The sequence below is a fragment of the Periplaneta americana genome, chromosome 16 (assembly GCF_040183065.1).
Source record: "Periplaneta americana isolate PAMFEO1 chromosome 16, P.americana_PAMFEO1_priV1, whole genome shotgun sequence".
NCBI lineage: Eukaryota > Metazoa > Arthropoda > Insecta > Blattodea > Blattidae > Periplaneta > Periplaneta americana.
In genome coordinates this window covers 33,685,449-33,699,809 of record NC_091132.1, presented here as the reverse complement: position 1 = coordinate 33,699,809, position 14,361 = coordinate 33,685,449, and the positions used below count along the sequence as shown (strand labels likewise).

At 34.9% G+C, this 14,361-nt stretch overlaps 1 protein-coding gene across 2 annotated transcripts in view; it reads right to left on the bottom strand.

Moving 5' to 3' along the window:
* The window catches only part of MICAL-like (protein), a 92,681-nt gene that overhangs the window by 68,770 nt on the left and 9,550 nt on the right, over positions 1–14,361 (bottom strand). The gene's annotated exons all lie outside the window — the stretch shown is intronic.

The following is a 14,361-nucleotide window of genomic DNA, read 5'->3' as shown; positions in this document are numbered from 1 at the left end:
AGCAGAAATCAGTGATTTGACAATGAATGCCAGGAAACAATCGACCCAAGAAATGTCCTTAGACTTAAAATGACCCAAAAACGAACTAGAGCAGCGGAGGAAGAATATAAAGTTGCTCGCAAAAAAATATATGTAGGAAGAAAAAGAAAGAATTTGAAGACAGCATACTCTATGAATTAGAATCAGTGTTCTGCAACCGGTGTGCCTCCACAAGGTGAAAGATGTGACGCTAATTTTTACCTATTATTGTAAGAAATTAATAAAATTAATTAAAATTAAATTCCTCTCTCTGTTGACACAATTAACTGCCCAGTTAGTGGCATGGCCAATGACATCCAAGACATTATGAAGAATAAAATAAAGAGCAGTCAGAAGTTCTCACTTCAGATCTACAAGTCCACCTATATTAGCGGTCAAGCACAACTTCTTTCCTACATTCAGTACATTGATGGGGATGATCCTATCACTGATTGCTAGTAAAAAAGCGTTTTTTTGCATATTCTTTGTGTATGTAACCTTTTCTCGTAAATAGCTAAGCTGAATTTGTTCATATTCAGTATTTATAAGTCATTTCGATGTATGTATATGAAATATATATATATTTTTGTTCAAAAACATTGAGATTGTTTCAAGCCCTTACAGCAAAACTGCACACATTACTAATGCACTCAAAATTGGTTCTCACGAATTCTATTATTATAATAATAAAATAATAGTGGCAAATGAAACTACATACACCATATATCAGTGGTCGGCATTTCTTGACTCGCAAGTCAACCTCTTACTATACAAGCAGAGTGGAGGGGTAAGGCATGATTTCCCTCCCCTTAGCCATCACTTGTTCATTCGAAGTTAAGCAATTTGGTGTTCACTGCTTGTCTCTGCACGCAGAAAACTTGCAATAGTGAAGGTGTGCCCCTCCTTTTCCTCCTCCTTTCCTACCTTTTCCTTTGGTGTGTTTTACAGGCTGTATCTTATTGCCGACCACTACTATATATCATCAAAAATGTTTGGTATAGAGTAATAATTGCTTTTTATGAAATCATGTACCAGCCATACAACAATTACTAAACAAATTTATTCAACTCTGTAGGTTTCTCAGTGAACAGTAAGAGTTACAGCAGCAGAGGAAAAGTGTGATGTTGTTGAGGATGGCTCTCTTTGTTGTTGTGAATGTATGGTCACACACTGATACTTTTGCTGAGCAACATTTTTACTGCAGCTGTAAAAGTTGCATGTCATGTCCACACACACAACCTGAAAGCAGTGCATAGTGTACATTGTTCTACTTTTCGTGTTGTGCATCCTGAGAGCTGCAGACTTTGTGACAAAAGATGGTGAGTCTGTTAACATACAAGATGCCATTTCTGCAGCCACAGTTAGCTGTAAATTTGCATCTGTGTGTTGATTCGTGAATGCATTTTATAGTTATGTACGTGGTACGTTTTCAAATCATGAAATGCAAGGAGTTGCTTATTTTAAACTACAAAAATATAACTGTATTGGATCAAAGAGTGGACAAAAATAAAGAACAGTATGAAGTCACAGTCTCCTTCGAAAACTACAATGACAGGGATGAATAATTTTATGCTAACCTTTTGTAAGTGCCAGCAAGAGCATTCTTATTTGCTCTTTACTATATTGGACCCGAAGAATGTACAATTTATATTTAACTTCGTCTTCTGACATTTGCATTTCACTAGCATTTCTTTTTTTTTTTTGCAACCAGCATTTGCAAATTCCTTAAGCATTCTCTTGATTCAAGTAAGTCTGTTACCCATTTTTCTGTTCTATCTAGATTTTAAAGTTTATGTTATTTGTATTATGAAGCTGTTAGAAAAATGTCGATACACTGAGTACTTTAATAATAACAAACAGCACTCTTCTCGTAAACATTGTTGATAACTCTCAAAAACCAATATAAAAAAATGCTGTGGCTGCACTCTTGAGAATCTTTTCACACGTTATTACTTTAAAGGTGCGCACAGCATGAAAATGTTGCGAACAGGTGGTTCACTAGCCAGTTCATTCGTGCGTCTTCTGTAATTACCTGTATATAACATATTGTTAAGTTTAAGACTTAATGATAAACCTGTCCAATACTGCATGAATTAATCAACATTCGTTAATTTAAACTTTGGTTTTTGGATAAATATATATGAAACTGAAGTTTAAAAATACAAAATTGAGAGAATACTGTAATACATTACAACTAGTTTCTTTTGTTACAAATCAGGCTGTACCTGTAATTCAGTAATTATCACCAACATCTTCTCAGCAACAAAACTAGGAAACCAATAAATAATAGAACTAATGATTGCTGAGTTGCTTGCTATTACGATATGCCATGTATTCTTAATATGGTCTTTTGTTTTGTATGACAAAATAAATAGAATCTCATTCATTGTAATTAAGAATCAAACATTACAACTAGTTTCTTTTGTTACAAATCAGGCTGTACAAGTCATTCATTATTACCAACATCTTCTCAGCAACAAAACTAGGAAACCAATAAATAATAGAACTAATAGTTGCTGATATGGCTATGTATTCTTAATATGGTCTATTGTTTTGTATAACATAAAATAAATAGAATCTCATCCATTGTAATTAAGAATCAAACATTACAACTAGTTTCTTTTGTTACAAATCAAGCTGTACATGTCATTCATTATTACCAACATCTTCTCAGCAACAAAACTAGGAAACCAATAAATAATAGAACTAATAGTTGCTGATATGGCTATGTATTCTTAATATGGTCTATTGTTTTGTATAACATAAAATAAATAGAATCTCATTCATTGTAATTAAGAATCAAATATTACAACTACTTTCTTTTGTTACAAATCAGGCTGTACATGTCATTCATTATTACCAACATCTTCTCAGCAACAAAACTAGGAAACCAATAAATAATAGAATTAATAGTTGCTGATATGGCCATGTATTCTTAATATGGTCTATTGTTTTGTATGACATAAAATACATAGAATCTCATTCATTGTAATTAAGAATGAAACATATTTACTGAAATATACAGGGTGCATCAGAAAGAACGGATGGATTTCACAGGGCAAGAAAATGGTAAGGATTCATCAAATCAAAAATTTATTGTTATCAACAGACTCACCAATACATGCAGTTTATTTATGAAATACAACATCATACATATAATGTCCTTAGCTTTCGATACAGGCACTGAGCCGTTTTCTGAAGTTCGCCATCACTTTCACAGTCATAGCTGGTGGGATTGCCGCGATTTCTTTACGAATCTCCGTTTTTAGTTCGTCGGTGTATGTGGTCGATGTTTAAAAACTTCTGCCTTCAAATGACCCCAAGGAAGTCGCAGGGCGTGAGATCTGGCGAACATGCAGGCCAAGGAATGTCGCTACAATGTGAGATGATGTGCCCCGGAAAGAGCTCTTTTAGGAGATTTATTGTTTGACGCATGGTGTGAGGAGTAGCCCCATCTTGTTGAAACCAAATGTCTTCAGCATCAACAGTAACCTTGTTCAAACTTGGTTGCAGGACAATGTTTTAAAGTAACGAGCACCTGTAATGGTTACTGTATGGCCGTCGTCATCCTAAAAAAAAAAGTAAGGCCCCCAAAAACCAAATTCTACTACAGAACACCAAACCGTAACTCTTTCACTGTGAAGAGATTTCTCGTGCAATTCATTAGGATTGGTTCCAGCCCAATAACGGAAATTCTGTTTACTGACACAGAGAGGTGAAAATGGGCTGCGTCACTGGTCAACAGAATGGTGGTAGGAGTCACGTTCGTGATAATATGCCGACAATAATCAACACGGTTCTTTCAATCTCCTGCATTAAGTTGTTGCACAGTTGTCATCTTTAAAAAATTGCGAAAATTAAGGTCTAAATGCAAAATGCGTCTTACCGTAGCCTCGGACAATCTCAGTGCAATAGCATGTTTGCAGGCTGATCGTTGAGATGATCAGACAACAGACTGTCTTGCTGTCTCCACATTTGCAGGTGTACAAGCGCTCCATGGTCGTCCAGGTGACTTATTCTTTAATGTTGAACCTGTAGTACGAAACGAAGCCACTCACTGCAAAATTGTATTCCGAGTTGGAATCCTAGTGTGATGTCCGATCTCGAAATGAGTCCTGAGTGGCGATCAAAGACTCTTCATTTTTAAAAAAATGTATCTGCGATGAACGCACGTCATATGCCAGACCACTCCATGTTCTCAACAAACTGCATTCTCTCGCTGACCCAACAGTCGCGGTCCCGTCCACTCTATCCCTCCCCTTGCTGAGTATCGATAGTTTTAAATCCATCCATTCTTTCTGACGCACCCTTTATATGCTAAAATATATCCTTAATGTACATTCATAAACATATACTGTACGTTCTTTTCCTTTCTAAGAGAAAAGTTCCTTTTTTTCTGCAACGAAAGTTAAATATTTCTTACTCAGTAACAAAATACTTATATCCCAAATAAATGGACAGCGAATGAGAAATTTAAATAAACATGTAGAACATGTAGGTTGTAAAAATGTAAGAAACAAAGCTTCCATTTGAATTGCACAGGAACTATTGTCTTTTCAGTCTGTACCAAAATATTTCTGACCAAAATGGTTGAGTGCTATAGGATGAATTTCTGATGTCAAGCTCTGCATCTGAAATGAGACAAAACTGCATAAAACGTGTTGTTTCATTTAACTATATAAAGTAGTTATGCACATTCTATCTGTAACAAGACATCCAGACCTACACTACTGCATGACTGACATGTTAACAAGAAGTTCATTAAGAAATTTTCGTCCTCCTTCATTCGCGAATTTGATTTGCAATATTTTCTCTGTGTAAACTTTGTGCAAGATCTTTTAATAGAATCAGCGATCTCAAATCAATGAAAGGGAAAGCAAGTTTAGACTACAAATCAATATCTTGTGATGTCATATACACTTACAGAGTACATTAGCTGGATAAATTCTTGCCATGTAATGACTGTCTAAGTGAACAGTTTATGAATTTATGAGCTCAGGGTCATAGGAACTTGTGTACTGCCAAAGGGAGAATTCCTTTGTAACACTCGTCATCACTCTGTGCGTATTCTTCTATCTCTACAACCCTGCAGAAAGCTAAATGGGAAGGTTACAAAGAAATCCATTGTTTCTATTGATGGCAGTCACTGAATAGCTGTTATTGTAGTAATTGCCAGGAAGAGAGAAAGAGGCCTCACTCTAGATCCTGTGGGAATGGAGCAACACATTCAACTGGTGACATAAGTGAGCAGCAAAAAGGAGGCAATTTATTGTCCATGCACCCCTCATTTTACGTGTACATGCATGAGAGGTTAATGACATTCTTTTCGGAACTCTGGGAAGTTGTTTTAAATATGCTAATAGCTATCTCTACTGGGTGTTCATTTCAAAGTGTGTCATGACGTCATTGTTGTTGGGTCACCGATTTGAAGCGAGTTTCAGCTTACATGTTAGAGAAGTTGCCTATTATTTAAGGCGTTCTTCAATCTGAACTTGAGAACGTGTACTGTATAACTTGAACATCGTAGCAACAGATGGCAGTCTGTACGGTCTGTGTGCTACCATAACCTCTTTCGAACTGTGTTTTGCGCCGGCAAGTCGTACGCAGGATATTTGTTATCATCGGTTGCGTACGGTAACATTCCACAACACAAATCAAATGCTCTGTGTCCATGTTGACCATCGAAGTTAATGTCAACAAATACGTAAGTAATCGTCTTAACCCTCTCCCCATATCCCAACAGTACGTATTTCCAAACAGTTCACATTCCTGCCACTACCGGCGTTACCGTACGTATCAGTACGTACTCTTCAGAATGAACGCCGTACTTGCTAGGCAACTTCTCTGCCTCTTAGGTTATACACCTCTGCGGAAGTGTAGGAAGATTGAATTCTCTAGGCTCATTGGCTAGCCACATGATGGCATACAGCGAGCCATGACACATTTTGAACTGAACACCCAGTAGATATACTACAACATGATATTGAAAGCATTTGTCTCCAAATTCTAAAGAACTCTATACTCATACTAAGTATTCATTTGTATTCTATATGTTGATATTGCTACTGTACCAGAATTTTATTACAGTTTCCATGTTAATTAGTTCAATTAAATCCTTATATTATAAACTGGATCTGAATGGTCACCTGGTTTCTTAGGCAGATGTCTCTCCTTCTTTGTGAGAAATATAAACATTTTAAATAAAATTACTGTATTTACTCAGCTTCAAGACCTCTCTTTTTTTCTCTAGTTTTACTTCCAAAATCAGGGGAAGATCTTATAGGTGCGAACTTCACGAAATCAATTTGTTTGGCAGGGGATTAAAAAAATGAGCTATTTTAAACTCCTTTTTCAATTGTCAGTACTCATTATCAGCACCCTATGTTTAGCTTTTCACAGTACATAGTATAGTTGAAGACTGAACATGCGAAAAAAAAAAGTAAGACAAGTGATAGTTGAATGAGTGGTACGGAAAGGGTAGTTTACTGTGAAGCAACTTCAAGGTCAGGAACTTGGGAGACATGTCACTGTTATCTTTTGTAGAAGTCACAGAAGCAAAGAGAGGACAACTTTACCAAATTAGACATAATGACAGTAAATAATTCATCAGTTTCCAAGAATTTTTTTTATTTTGTATTTTGATTTTCAAAAAGTAAAGGAGGTAGGGGTCCTATAGCCAAGTAAATATGGTATCTATCCTTCTCAGTAACTGTGATAGAATTTGCTAAAGCATAAATGAAATAGCAGTTTTTACTAAAGAAGTGTATTCAAATTTTTTAATAATGTCTTGAAATAATAATATATTTAGTTTATGATAAAAGGAAATAGTTTTTATTCAATCTACCATATATGTACGATTTGGTTAACAGCAGAATTAAAATTTTGACTAAATGCACTTTCCAGCCAGTACTTCTGTAGTAGACTGTCTGTTTTTGCAGGTATTTCTGATCACAGCAGATCCGTCTTGTATCAAAACACTTAGTTCATAAACATGAGCAATTTTTTTCAATTGCCAAAAGATGGAAATTCTGTTAACATGTCAATCAGTGTTCAAATTAATGCTCCAAACCTGTGGGTATGCCGCCATTACCGACTTGGCTGCAAATGGTGTTCAGAATAAATTGGATAGAATAATATTTTCCTCTGCTACATTATGTCCCTTCAATACAGCAATGGCCTTAATCACTGTATTCCCTGTACCTGGAGATAAAAGAGAAACATGGCCTAACTTACAAGAATGTAATTATAAATACTCTCATAATTTTAAGCTTGACCCAAAGAAACATTATGCAAGTAAAATGAGTGACAAAGAGCATAGGTATATAAAGAAGAACACAGTGTTACATTATAAGTTATAAGTTATTATTTTATGTATAACAGATGCTCGTATATTGTATGCAAGTATTCTTTACATTATAATTGGTTAACATGTAACCAAGTTCATTTTGCTTTCTAGAAATGCGTAATTTTCTCGAAATTTATTTCCAGAAAATTCATGGTCTTTATTTTTTCAGATGGAGAACTAAAGCTGTCATTCTGATTGTGTATATAAAATGTTTAAGAATATACTGATTGTAACTGCTGTAATCGGTGGTACAATTACTGTATTATTCAAATGTTCACAAATACCTACTTATGTCAGATGAAGAATACAATGTGTGTAGTTCCGCGTTGTGTAACTTTCTCCATTCTCCTGTAACTTCATCCCTCTTAGCCCCAGATATTTTCCTAAGAACCTTATTCCCAAAAACCCTTAATCTCTGTCCCTCTCTCAAAGTGAGAGTCCAAGTTTCACAACCATACAGAACAACCAGTAATATAACTGTTTTATAAATTCTAACTTTCAGATTTTTTGACAGAAGACTAGATGACATAAGCTTCTCAACCCATATTTATTCTGCGTTTAATTTCCTCCCGAGTGTCATTTATATTTGTTACTGTTGCTCCAGGATATTTGAATTTTTCCACCTCTTCGAAGGATAAATCTCCAATTTTTATAGTTCTATTTCGTACAATATTCTGGTCATGAGACATAATCATATACTTTGTCTTTTCGGAATTTACTTCCAAACCTATCACTTTACTTGCTTCAAGCAGAATTTCTGTGTTTTCCCTAATAGTTTGTGGATTTTCTCCTAACATATTCACGTCATACACATAGACAAGAAGCTGATGTAACCCATTCAATTCCAAACCCTCTGTGTTATCCTGAACTTTCCTAATGGCATATTCTAGAGCGAAGTTAAAAAGTAAAGGTGATAGTGCATCTTCTTACTTTAGCCCGCCGTGAATTGGAAAAGCATCTGATAGAAACTGGCCTATATGGACTCTGCTGTAAGTTTCACTAAGACACATCAAAATAATCACTTAACACTGATAAACATTGCTATTACCTGCTCCATCGCTTCCCCACTTCTCACTATGTTTACACCACAATGGCCTCTGGTACTTCAGACCTTGGTACTTTGCTCCATTGGGTGTTGTTACAACACATTTCAAAAAGGGAAGTTGGTTCAAACTCTTCAATCACAAGGCGAATCTGTACAAAAAATATTCACACTAGGCCTACCGGTAGGTATATGAAAGATTAAACATGTTGAGTCTTTCTTTAAACTACGATATTATTGTTCTGATAAAATTGACCAATATGAGGCACCATTTACTTGTCTCATATGGTATGCATTGCATAAAGTGTTTTGAATCACTCTAAAATAGCCTATTATCTCTTCTTTAACAAGTCTGTGCATTTTATTCATCTCAAATTCATTCTAGCACCCTTTTCCTCACATGTGTTCATAGTATTTTAATGTACAAAAACTTTAACAGTCTGGTTTCCCAAAAGGAAGCCTCATACAAAAATTCGAGTTCCAGTATCCACACAAAAATTCTTGGCATCCTCTTTGTTTCAACAATATCGTTTTCTTCTCTTTTAAATTAGTATTATTGGCAAAGTTCTTCTGTCAGTATAACTTATAACGTGACCCTTTAACTTACCAATCGATCAGCGTAGAACTTGAAGTCATTTCTTGTTGTATTTCTGAAATAAAGATAACACTTTTAATACAGAATACTTTGAAATAAAATACATTGGAGAGTAATGAAAACATGTGACTTTTGTTTGGTTACCTGTTGTGAAGAACTGTTTGCAATTCCTTCACTTGATTGGTAAAACTTTCAGATGTCCTCCAAAATCTTCAGTTCCATCGGGTTTCTGATCTGTAAGTTTCATAATATTTTGATCACCTCCTTCACTTCCTATTGTTTGAGATTAGTTTCAAACACTTACGAAGGTTGTGTGCTACAGCGACGTGCAAGACTACACGCTGCACACTTCTTCGAGTCTTCTGTTCTGTCCTAGATCATACTGTACCAGATGAGTCACTCATATAGCTTTAGGAGTCAACAATATGAATACCATAGTTCAATAAATCGTCAACAGATGGCACAATGACCAACACCATCACCATGGATAAATATATGATATATATATATATATATATATATATATATATATATATATATATATATATATATATATATATTTATCCATGCTTGAGCTATCTGGTATTCTATGTTCTAGGCTTTTACATTCTCTATATTGCGATTTGCTCCAAATAACATAACCTATAATTATATTATGTTCATAACAATCATTAATTATTAATAGATGTGATAGGCACATTCATAAATTTTCAATTAGCTGTATTACTACTACTATGCCCTAACAACCCAATATTGGGCCCTAGCCTCCTCTAGCTTCTTCCTACATTTTTCCCTATCCATCGCCATCCTTCTCCATGCCGCGCTTCCAAAGAAGAGTCTGGAGTCAGTCGTAACTGCATCAATCCACCTATCTTTAGGTCTTCCAACAGGTCTCCTCCCATAAATATTTCCTTCCAAAATTTTCTTTGGTATTCTCTGCTCTTCCATTCTGTAAACATGCCCTGCCCATTCCAGTCTCCTCAGCTTGATATGTGTGACTATATCTATCGATTCATATAGTTCATACAGTTCCTGGTTGTATCATATTCTCCACTGTTGATTCTCTTGTATAGGACCAGATATTCTTCTGAGTATCTTCTGTTGGAACCTCCCCAACATTCCTTCTGTTTTCTTTGTTCATGTCCATGTCTCACACCCATAGCATAATATACTCCTAATTATTGTTTTATATATTCTTAGTTTATTTTTCTTATAAACGTAATTGGATTTTAAAATCCCCAAAAGTGAGAAATATGTTCTATTTGCGGCTGTAATTCTATTTTGAATATCCATTAACTCATCATGTTTATTTGTAATCAATACTCCCAGGTATTTAAATTCATTTACTTCTGCAAATTTACTAATTTTTTAATTGGGCTGTATGACTATTCTATCTCGGTCTCTAATTTGTACCATCACTTTTGTTTTATCTTCGTTTATATGTAATCCAACTTTTGATGCTTCTGACTCCAAGTCCTTAAAAACCTCTTCTACTGCCTGAACTCTTCGTCCTATGATATTTAAATCGTCTGTATATCCCACAATTTGAACGCTTTTATATAGCAATGTGCCGTTAAAATCTACTTTGGTTTGCTTAATAACCCAATGTAAAACTAAATTAAATAACATTGACGCTAAACCATCTCCTTGTTTAAGGCCTGTGTTTATATTTAAAACATCGGAAATACCTCCACATATTTTAATTTTTGGCCATCGAATTCGACATAGTCATTTTGACAAGCCTTATAATTTTATTATGTATTCCAAATTCTGCCATGATCCTATACAATCCTTTTCTTTCCACACTCTCATATGCAGACTTTAAGTCTACAAACAGATGCAGTAGGTCAAGATCATATTCCCAGAACTTTCCTGCAATACCTTTAACTGTATATATCTGATCTAGGCCTATAGTCAATCTACCCCGTCGAAAACCAGCCTGATACTCACCTATGATCTCATTATAATATCCTTCTAACTTCTTCTGGAGTATATGTGTAAATATCTTATACCCCGTGCATAGAAGGGTTATACCTCTATAGTTTGAGCATTGTAATCTATCTCCTTTTTTATATATTGGACATATTAGCCCCATTTGCCATTCCTTTGGCATCTGTTCTTCTTGCCATATCTGTTTAATCAAGGTGTGTAAGGCTTTCACCATAGATGTTCCTCCATGTTTAATCAGTTCTGCGGGCATCTCATCTATTCTGGGAGCTTTATTATTTCTTAATGCTTCAATCGCTATTTGGACATCACAGTAATCTGGTGGTTCTAGATTATCTTCCTCTAGTTCGGATGCTATTGATTCTTCATCACTATTAAGTTCTTTGTTTCTTTATTTAATAGCAGTTGAAAATATTCTCTCCATCTATCCAATATTGCTTGTTTCGCAGCAATGATTTCTCCTTCACTATTCCTAATTAAATCTATCCTCGAAGCATATCTTTTTCTATTATATTTCACTTCCTTGTAGGGTCGTCTTAAATTATCTTTAAAATTGTCTTCCATATCCTTAACACGTTTATCCCATGCTACTCTCTTCTTCTGTCTACATATTCGGTTAGCTATTCTGCATTTTTCTTGGTACTCCTTATATTTAGCTCTTGTAGGTCTTCCCAAATAAATTCTGTTAACATGTCAATGAATGTTCAAATAAATGCTGCAAACCTGTGGGTATGCCGCCATTACCGACTTAGCTGCAAATGGTGTGCAGAATAAATTGGATAGAATAATAGAATAGAACATACCTCTTTTCTTTCTTCTATTGCCCTTCTACAATCTTCATTGTACCAGTCATTTTTTGGGTCTGGGTCACTAACCGTCTTTGTAGCATCTTTGATTTATTTCCAGCATACTTCAATTCCATCCATGAGTTTCTCCTTACGATTATGTAATTCTTTATCGAGTGCTGCTTCATATTTAGCTTTGATTTCTTCATTTTTTAGACCCACCATATTGAACTTTCTGGGATGTCTATATTTCTGATTTATATTATTATTAATTTTACACAGGCTTTATTTGGCTTTAACCAAATAATGATCTGTGTCTCCATCTGCTCCTCGGTATGATCTTACATCTTGCAATCCAGAAGCTCTTCTTTTATCTATAAGAACATGGTTTATTTGATTTGCTGTTTCTCCATCTGGCATCCTCATGCCTGTTTATGAATATCCTTGTGTGGGAACTGTTTGAACCAATAATCAAATTTTTCCCTTCTGCAAAGTCTATTAATCTTCTCCCATTCTCGTTTGAGATCTCATGTAGACTATGCCTTCCAATAATACTTCCGAATTCCTCTTCTTTCCCTACTTTAGCGTTAAAGTCACCTAACACTATTTTAACATCATTTGATGGCAGAGCATCCAGCACTCTTTCCAGTTTATTATAAAATTCATCTCTCATATTATCATCTTTATCCTCAGTGGGGGCATATACATTGAACATTGATATATTATAAAATTTCATCCTCAATCTTAAAATGCATAATCTTTCATTGATGGGTTTAAAATCCGTAATATTACTTTTTAATTTTGATTCAGTTATAAACACAGTTCAGTATTCATGGCTACCTTCGTTCTTTCTGCTCTGTAGAATAGTATAATTCTTCATATTTTTAATATCACTGCCATGCCATCTGGTTTCCTGTAAAGCTGTCACTGATAGTTTATACTTTTGTAGTTGTGATAATACTGATGTTAAAGCGCCTGTCTTATATAGGGTCCTGACATTCCATGTGCCGAACTCTAGTACCATATTCCTTTGTCTAAGTCGACTTCTGTTAATTAACGGGTTCCAAGGCTTCTGTAGAGGTTTCTTGACATGATGGATTTTTACGGGTGCAGGGGTGTCAGCCCTGAATCCAACCCCCGAACTTGGAGGACCAGGTCATATATTTATAACCCCTGGGACCGGGTGGCCCAGCTATACCCCAGGCACTGGGTACCATTATGGTCACCTCTTACAACCCGTATGAGCTACGGTGGGACTATTCTTATTCCCGGTCACCACACGGGAACAATTAACTGTATTACTAAACGAAAATTGTCGTTTTATAAAGCTTAATTATGTTTAGCAGCACCATAACATGATAACAACATAACCTATAATCATATCATAATAATAATAATAATAATTATTATTATTATTATTATTATTATTATTGATATGGTAGGTAAATTTTATACATATTCAATTCCACGTACTACTAATCGAAACTTGTTATTTTATAAGGCTTTATCATGTTCAGCAATATAAACATAACACGGTAACAACATAATCTATAATTAAGCCTGTATTATGTTCACAACCATTACTTACTTACTGGCTTTTAAGGAACCCAGAGGTTCATTGCCGCCCTCACATAAGCCCGCCATTGGTCTCTATCCTGAGCAAGATTAATCCAGTCTCTATCATCATATCCCACCTCCCTCAAATCCATTTTAATATTATCTTCCCATCTACGTCTCGGCCTCCCCAAAGGTCTTTTTCCCTCAGGCCTCCCAGCTAATACTCTATAGCATTTCTGGATTCGCCCATATGTCCTACATGCCCTGCCCATTTCAAGAACATTATTATTAATAAATATGATAAGTAAATTTATACATATTCAATTTCATGTATTATTGAACGAAAATTGGCGTTTTATAAGGCTTTATCTCAGCAATATAAACATAACACGATAACAATATAACCTATAATTAGGCCTATAAATTTACGCATATTCAATTTCATGTATTACCGGCTAAACGAAAATTATTTTATAAGGCTTTATCATGTTCAGCAATATAAACCTAACATGATAACAACATAACCTATAATTAGGCCTATATTATGTTCACAACTATTATTATTAATATATGATAAATAAATTTATACATATTCAGTTTCATGATTTAGGGTTACCATCCATCCAGCAAAAGGAGGATATGTCCTCTTTCCACAGAAGTACAAAAAATAATAATTGAAATTCTATTGAAAAACACACAACCACACAGCAAAAACGACACTTCATGCACTGGCTTCAAAGGTTCGAATACAACTGCGTAGAATTAGACCTGCTACGAGGGTGGCTGTTTTATGACCGCCAGACATTGCAGATAGTTGGGGTATATTGTAAACACCATAAAATTAAAAGTGAAAAAATAATTTTTGGCCAGCTTTTGAGCCTCTTGGAAACACTGTGCACTGGTAAGATTCTTTCCAGAGAACTGAATAAAAAAGAAATTTCAAATAGATAAAGGAATCAATTATCAATATATGCAATTCTGGTATTTAGTATTTTCAATAAATTAATGTTATTTCTCAAATGAAGATATTATGCAACTTACCATGTCTATTATTCCCAGATAAAGAAACAAG